The sequence below is a fragment of the Halyomorpha halys genome, unplaced genomic scaffold (assembly GCF_000696795.3).
Source record: "Halyomorpha halys isolate HHAL.00 unplaced genomic scaffold, Hhal_1.1 Scaffold407.1, whole genome shotgun sequence".
Lineage (NCBI taxonomy): Eukaryota > Metazoa > Arthropoda > Insecta > Hemiptera > Pentatomidae > Halyomorpha > Halyomorpha halys.
The window spans coordinates 577,403-586,561 of record NW_027106991.1 but is presented as its reverse complement, the minus strand read 5'-3'; the positions used below and the strand labels follow the sequence as shown (position 1 = coordinate 586,561).

The following is a 9,159-nucleotide window of genomic DNA, read 5'->3' as shown; positions in this document are numbered from 1 at the left end:
CAAACAACTATATAAATAAAAAATAAATCTAATAATAATAATTTTTATTTTTCTGTTGCTATGAAAATTAGGATTTTAGGGTTTCTCGTTGTGATAATAACGAATATTAATATAATTCTAGCCAAGGATACTACAAAATATAACAAATACTTTGGATACTTTGGGCTGGATGCGATTTTCCAGTCTCTAAAATGCTTATTTCTACATTTTCTTCTTTATTTAGGTATCTAATTCTTTGATAGTTCATATTTATACACTTTTTATTATTGTTAACAATCCAAAGTGATTAATTATTTTAAATAAAAAAAATCAAAGGTACTTTAGACGTTGATTTTTTGAAAATTCGGTATTTAAGCCCTGTTTTTATATTTCAATCAGGATAATACCTAGTTGATATCAAATGCCACATAATTAATCATTGATTCACTGACTTTAATCAAAATCATTTCAACCATTTTGGGTAAAATCGAAAAAAATATGAAAAATCTATTTTGTGGGTTCGTATCCCACCTGGATCAGTCAATATTTTTTCATGTTAGTCCCGATAAACGAGTCATTTTATAAAAAAAAAAATAATAAAATCTATAAAAATTTTAGCGAAAATATTGCTGTCACGTTCCTGGCATATATCTATCTTAAATATGTAATTTCAGTTGCATAAGACTTTTCGATTTTCAAGTTTTCAGTACACACCCAGACCATTTCGCGATACTTGATTATTTGGACTCAGAGGTACACTGTACACTATTGTTTGAGCAAATTTGATTGCATATAAAATTTTACCTCCTGATGTATTTTATTATAGTACAAGAGACAGGGGAAAAAATGCAGTTTTTTCACCCCAATGTTTGACTATCTTAATGAAAACTATGGATTATTACCAGTAAAAATTGATAGGTCTGCCTAGTATAAGTAAGATGAAGAAAATGACAGCTGTTTCAAAATGTTAAAAAAAAAAATTTCAATCAGAGCTCTATATCTTTAAAACTTCCAACAACACTAGAAATTTAAAGTATCATTTAAAGTAGAGTAAATGTGCTAAAATAGAGTTATTTATGTTCAATAGTTCACGAGATATATCTTTTTAAAAAGCAACATTTCATAAAAATGTACTGAAAGATAAGTAGTTAGTGAATTTATTTTGAAATATCTATTTCTCAATAACTATTTAACGTACAAAGCTGGTTTAACGTACTATTAAGTAGTTCCTCACGTTTATCTTCGTAGTAGTAGGTTTCATGCTATTTGCTAAAAATTTATTTTATTTTTTTTTTTATTTATTTATATTTACAACTGTATAAAAAATACAATCAGTAAATTTGATCATAATGATATGATACAGAATGTAGAGAAACTACCCAGTACTCTAAAAACAGTTTACAATATAAGGTCACGAGACCATCTTCTTTTCAGGCGCCTCGGAGGATTGCCAGGAATGGAAGAGGAAGCAAGGTTAGAAACTAGTGGGTTTGGGTGGTTAGGGAGTTTATTATGGAAGGAATAACATCGGCTTCGGGTTAGATCGGTTACATAAGGAACATTTAGGTCTTTATGGATGGTTTTATTAGTAACAAAATAAGGAGCGTTGAGGATTTGCTAAAATAAATTGATTTTTAGTGTTTCGGATACTAAGTTTGATTTATGAAAAAATATATCTCAGTAATCATTCGACGTCATTCATACTATGAAATAGTTTATAACGTTCATCTTTGTAGGAGTATAAGTTTTCATGATATTTGATAAAATAAATTCACAAAATGTTAATTTATAGTTGTTCGAAAAAATGTTTTTGATTTTTGAAACAATATATCTCTTGATCAATTTATTTTAATAAATATCATGAAAACTACTACTCCTACGAAGGTGAACGTCATAAACTACTTTATAGCCCATTAATCTAGCTTTAATTTGAGTGCAAATAGACATCTGTACGTCGAATGGTTTTTGAGATGTAGATTACTTACTACTGATCTTTCAGTACATTTTTTTTATGAAATGTTGCTTTTTGAAAAGCTATATCTGGAATACTATTAAACGTAAATAGCTCTATTAGGGCTCATATTTTAGAATATTTATTCTACTTTAAGTGATGTCCTCTTATGTTTACCAGTGTTGTTGGTAGTTTTAATGATATAGAGTTTTTATGAAAAATTATTTTTTTTTAACGTTTTGAAACAACCGCCATTTTTATTCCCCCTTCTTATACTTGCCAGACTCATCAATTTTGACTAGTAATTATACATAGTTTTCATTATTGTAATTAAAAATTGGGGTGAAATAACTGCCTTTTTTCTCCTCTTGGGCTCTTGTATTATTACAACTATCTGATATGTTACTTTCCATCTTCCGCAAAGGATGCTCAAAAGCTGTCCTTGAAGATCTTAACTGTTCCTAAGAAATAATTGAGAGGTGTTGTTTACAACTCTTCTTCGTCCTTGGATTATTCTCACCGGGTAATCCCAAATTTAAGAAATTGCCTCTTTGTAATGTGAACAACAATTTTTTTAATATTTACGAGCACAAAATTGATTTGTTATTGAGCCGTCCAATCAAGGTTTGCCAATGAATCAACTCCTATGGTTTTTGCATTTTTGAAATAATATAAAAAAGTCCGAAATTTTAAGACAGACTTGAAGCCATTTTTACTATATATGTACTTGTCCTAAAAAACTGCCCATACTATCTTTTTGACAGCCACATAATTATATCCATTTGGTTCGACCACATCAAAACTCATATTATCAGATTTTTTATTACTACTACTTTGTGTAATAGTTAATCTTATTTTGTCCACTAAAATCGTGATTAATGACTCTTCAATCCCCTGTTCTATTAATTATTACCAGCCTCTTATTAACAATTTTAAATATTTTCTAAGCAATGATATAGTAATTTTTTATTATTAATTATCCTTAGAAACTTTAATGAATTCTTGACCCAGTAGCTAAATTCTGTAAAAAGAAAAAGAAAAAGTTAAATTATTATTCGAAAATTCCTGGAAATTTAAGAGAAGTACTGACGAAATTTAATTTATAAGCAACAATTGTTTTTAAGCCTTAGTAATATACGATATAAAGTTAACCGATATAAAGTTAAAAGTTAAAGTTAAGTGCATGTTTGAGTAGACAGCAAATAGTGATATCGGATTTTTATTTATTTTTATCATTTATCAACAAATTTGATGAAAGTAATCATACAAATAAATATAAAGTTATTAAATGACTAAAATTGTCCAGAAAAAAAAAATCTTTCCAGAAAATCCTATTTGCGGTATTACGTATTGTTATATTAATGATTGAATTTTTAATAATAAAATAGTTCTATCTTATATCAGCAATAGTTTTTCATGTAGCACTCTGTATCTTGAAGCTCTTCTATAAGTTCTAGCTTGACATCTGCAAGTCTAAGTTTTGCATGCCGGATAAGAGACTTCAAAATTGATTTTGCTTAACATTGTTATGCATAGTAAAGGTGTTTTTGATTCCATTTTATCAAATTGTTCATATTTGCCTTTTCTTCTTCGGCATTCTGTTATTTTATAGTTCTATGTTAAAGTCCGAAACTTGCAGCAATTCGATGAGCACTGGTATGTACGGAATGTCGGCATTTCCATGATCCACCGCAAAAAAGATAAGTCGGATCATTGCCCTGTTCTCGGTCCCTTGCTGCCCTTGAACTTGGCCTAGCGGTCAGATGCACTTGCATCCCACACCGTTGCACTGCACTGCATCTCCTGCAATTCCTACCTTCAGACATCAGCGAAATCGTTCTTTGTCATCATACAGTGTCCATAGCGTTTTCGAATATTTCTAAGCATCATAGGAACAAAAAAAGGTCGCATAACAAACCATACATGCTTATCTCACTTCTACTAGCTTTCCAAATACAGAGAGTAAACCAAACCGTTCAACATATGGTATACTTATTATTCAATTTTTAATATTCTGCTAATTACCTGAAGATAAATATGTTAAGGTAATGTAAAATAAAGGTAAATATGTATATTAAGGTAAAACTTGATACTCTCGGCTACGGTGATTTAGAATATGAAATAAATAAAAATAGCAACAGCTGAGATATCCTTGGAATCGCAGTTAATACCCGAGGGGGGGTATTGCTACAGAGGGGACCTGAAACGAAATAATTAAATAAAATATCCATTTCTCTGTATCTGAGAGCTGGGTACCGGGAGGAATAAAAATAATTATATTTACAATGGAGGGGCTCAAAAAAAAAGATGCCAACAGCACGCGGTTTTCCCAGGCGGTCACCCATCCAAGTACTAACCACGCCCGACGTTGCTTAACTTCGGTGATCGGACGAGAACCGGTGTGTTCAACGTGGTATGGCCGTTGGCGAGAGAGTAAGAATCCGGGGGGTCCTTAGCCATCACATACATACACGAAATACTATCTTAAACTTATTCGGAAAAGCGTCACGACATTTGGTTGTGAAAATGCCTGCATCAAATGTGGCTACCGGTACCTACGCCATACTCGAATCGGCTACCTCTTTCCTCTTATTACAAGGTATTTTTTGAACTACCTATTTCCATATTATAGAACTGAAAAATGTATGCCAAAAACAAGGTGAAAATGTTCAGAAACGGGTATATACAAATTTATTTGTTTATAAAAAAGACAGTTGTTGGTTTATAATAATATATATTACATTTGTGTATGGGCTTTGCAAACATATGAGTTTTAAACTGTTGACAATATCTTATTATACCATCGTAATGACATTGAACTTCCTGCTTATTTTTTTTTAGATAAAGTCGGCATTCTCTTTTTTATTACTTATCACTTTTATTGGGCCAATTAACAGTTTTATCCTTTATTTACACCCGTCTTACACCAACAATTCAAAATGTAACTAAATGTTTATGCTACTCACTAATTACTTTTTACTTACTGATATGAGGAACAAATACTATGGGAATTTATTGTGATTTCGAAAATTTTCCAATTGAAAATGTCGACAGAAATATTCCTTTTGAGGTTCCTCAAGTTCAAATAATCAAGTGCCCTTAATGGGTCTATGTGAATTTGAACAGTTAAACTCAAAAATCGATTTTATGAAAACGTCTCTAACAATTTTTATTAAACTCAAATTAAAATTTAATTCATTTTAAATTTGGCGTATTATATACCATTTGAAAGCCAAACATTTTGGAAAAATAATGTGTAACATATAAAGTTATAGAATTTATTGACAAAAGATGCATAAATTGAAAATCAGTTCTAACAGGAGTTAAATTATTAAAATGGCTTCCGCATGCTTCCGATGGTTTTCCTTTTCGCTGGTCTGATAAAGAATTTTATGTCACAATAGTTAATAAATATTTTTTTTTTATTTTACTTAATCTATGCATGAGGTTTTCAGTTAACTAGATGACGTACAGTATAAAATCATACTTATTATTTATAATATTAATTATATAACAATTTAGGACTGAATAAATGGTTAAGACCAGAATGTAAAGTTTAGTAAACTGTTATATTTTTATATTTATGCCACTTTTAAAATGAAAGTTGTGTGATACGAGCACCGCACCTGATTTTTATATTTATTACTTTTATTTCAAGCCTGTGTTTATACCTTGGCATCTTTGTAAATATTTGTTGAGTTTTGTTTTTTTAAAGTTGTGTAAATTTTATGTGCAAAACCAAATTAAATCTTAATCTATATATATTTTCATATTTGAAATTTATCTTGTCGATAAATTTTTAATCATATTCGTTAAGATTAAGTAGTATAGTTTAAGAGATAAAATATATTTGGAGATGTATAAGAAAATAAATTTATTGTATGAAGATAGTCCGGGTAGCGGTGAATAAAGGTATCAAAATAGTAAAAGAAAATATTCATTGTTAACCAAAGTTGAGTTGACATCTCTGTTTCAATCTAACAGCCCTGACGAAGTCATGCAAATTGGTGCGAAACCTTGGTTAACAATAAATAGTTTTCTATTACTATTTTGATATCTTTATTGACTATCTTCTAGTGCAAGCCAGACTATCTTAACCCGGACTATCTTCTAGTACAAGAGCCGGGAAGAAAAAAGGCAGTTATCTCACCCCAATTTTTGATTACTTTAATGAAAATTAGGTATAATTACTAGTCAAAACTGAGTCTGTCAAGTATAGGTAGGGGGAATAAAAAATGGCGGCTGTTTAAAAACCTTAAAAGAACGTTAATTTTTCAATCGGAGCTCTATATCATAAAAACTACTAACAACACTAGAAAATCTAAGATAAAATTATTTCAAGAAGAGTAAATTTGCTGAAATATTAGCCCTAAAAGAGCTATTTACGTCCAATAGTTCTCGAGATTTAGCTTTTTAATATAGCGTAATATAGCGTCTATATATTAAAAATATCTATATATTAATATAGATATAGCGTTTTAAGTAGAGTTGAATTTTTTCTTCCATATAATCCTGTAAGACGGCCGACCTCCCTTTTCTCATCCCTCCTAGTGGAAGAGCCGTGAAGAAAAAAGGCAGTTATCTCACCCCAAGTTTTGATTACTTTAATGAATACTATGTATAATTACTAGTCAAAATTGATGAGTCTGTCAAGTATAGGTAGGGGAAATAAAAAATGGTGGCTGTTTCAAAACCTTAATTTTTCATTCGGAGCTCTATATCTTAAAAACTACCAATACTAGAAATTCTAAGAGAACATGAAATATTAGCCCTAATAGAGCTATTTACGTCCAACAGTTCTTGAGATATAGCTTTTTAAAAAGCAAAATTTCTTAAAAATCTATTGAATGATTAGTAGTTAGTTAATTTATTTTGAGAAATCTATATCTGAGGAACTATGCGACGTACAGATGTCTATTAGCACTCAAATTAAAGCTAGTGTAATGGAGAGAGAGAAAGAAATACTTTATTCATCCATGCTGCCCAAATACATCGGGTTGCTACATTACACAGCATACTGATCAATCCGTGACTGGACAAATATAAGTTACATATTTTTACATGATATAATATAATAGATATATAAAATTTGTTTTTTCTTCCACAGTTTTCTTTTACAATTAATACCAGTCGACAAACTAACTACAAGTTTTTCGATTTATTCCTTTTCTTTTTCTTTCCCTTCCATTTCACACCCCTATTTCATTTGATCAAAAAATTCCCCTATATAACAAATATTACAATATTTAAAATAAGAATAAAGAAGTTTATGACCTTTACCTTCGTAGGAATAATAGTTTTCATGAAATTATTTTTTTTTTCTCACTTTGAATCAGCCGCCATTTTTTATTCCCCCTATCTATACTTGGCAGACTCATCAGTTTTGACTATTAATTATACATAGTTTTCATTAAAGTAATAAAAAATTGGGGTGAGATAACTACCTTTTTTCTCCTCTTGGGCTCTTGTACTGTTCGTACAATCTACTTCATACGGTCAACTATCTTCTTCCAATAATTAAAATAAATTTAAGAATAATTAAAAGAATATGTTCTCATTAAACAATTGAGGATAAAAACAATTAAAGAAACAACTTTTATTTTAGGTTAATTATTTACGTTTTTACTTTAGTTATACATATTTTAAGGTTGAAAAAAAAAAAATTCCTAGTTATTGTATGATGTGTATTCTGCAACCCTATGCAGTTGGACAGCACACATTTCCAATAAAGGGTTTTCCTATCTCTCTCCTCAACTTTAATACTGATAAAAAAAACTGTTTTCGTAACTTATCTGAAAATATTATATAGGTATTCATGATCTTTATTTTAACATTTTAAATGGAGAAATATTTACCATGTTAAAACGATATAACATATGACATGGTTGAGGGTCTGTTAAATAGAGAATGACGTCACGCAACAGACCAGCCGAGCTCGCCACCATTTTGTTTGTTGTAGTAACAAGCAATGTAAAAATCCATGTAGTATTACACCTATTACATGCTCGTAGCTTGTGTTTTAATTGTATTAGTATTGTTTTGAATGTTCTATAACTAATAAAGCAATGGATGACAATGATAATAATTTAATGATCGTTGTTAATTAGCTCCTCTTGATTCTCTTCCTCGCAAGTTAGATCAACAAGGCACTCAGTAGCCAAACTTTCATATAACTTCCACGTGTTACTCAATTTAGGCTTGTTGTTATAAATTACTTAAATCAAAACTTAGAATTATACAATGACATGAAGTTTTGGAAGGAAAGGTTATAAAACAAGTTGCTCAAAAATCCGCTAGGAGCTCTTATGCATTTAACATGACTTCAAATAGAGCTGCTCACAAACCTATACTTATAACACTTAACATGGTAAAACATTTTAAATTTAAAACAACATCATGAATACCCCTTATGTACATGGATATTTTTTCGTTTCTTTTATGCTTACTCCTTTGCAAATTTGATACTTTTATTACACTATTCGATAGCTATAAATACAACATCACTTAGTATTGCCAACTGCCTCCTTTATTATTCCAAGGATGTTACAGTACTGCAAGCCATTAATAACATTTCCTTACAGAGAAGGAGTCACCTTGAGACGTCTTCATATAGCAGTTTCTTTGTATTTATCCTTAAGGAGTTGAACTACCAATAGCTCACAAGCGAACTGGCATAAAATATTGTGTTATAAAAATAAAAAAAAAAAAAAAGAAGAAGAAGATATTTATACTATGGCTTCATTTCATTTAATGGGCCCTTAGAAATTTAAAAAAACTGCATTATTTTATATTTTGAGTTTGGAAAATAATATCGACATGATTCTTCTACCAAAACATTTAGATAACACACGCTGACCCAGTAATGCCTTCGCTATTGGTATATTTGAGGATGTACATAAATTTAATGAACACTAGGATAGTTTGATATAAATTATTGTGTTTAGTTGAAATAAAACATTTAAAAATAATTAAATGTTTTGGTGACATAAATTGATACAATACATGCTGTAAGAAGTGAAACAGAAATTTTTATTAAAATATTTACTTTTTTATACTTGAGAATTCGGGGATTTCATTATCATTAAACCTTCCAATTTAATTGATTTCTTCTTTTTCTTTCAGAAAATTTGATTATCTATGATTTTGTCATATATGTACTCACTGTGCTTCAGTATTAGTACTATATTGAGACAATTCTAGCTAACCCAGCAATCCTTCGCTCTATATAT

The 9,159-nt window shown here is 29.8% G+C and overlaps 1 protein-coding gene and 1 non-coding gene across 2 annotated transcripts in view; one reads left to right on the top strand and one right to left on the bottom strand.

Moving 5' to 3' along the window:
* The window catches only part of LOC106682330 (uncharacterized protein C6orf163 homolog), a 327,193-nt gene that overhangs the window by 199,669 nt on the left and 118,365 nt on the right, over window positions 1-9,159 (top strand). The window lies entirely within an intron of this gene.
* Window positions 4,239-4,357, bottom strand: LOC112210607 (5S ribosomal RNA). The gene has a single exon (XR_002945233.1). It is a non-coding gene; the product is annotated as a 5S ribosomal RNA (ribosomal RNA).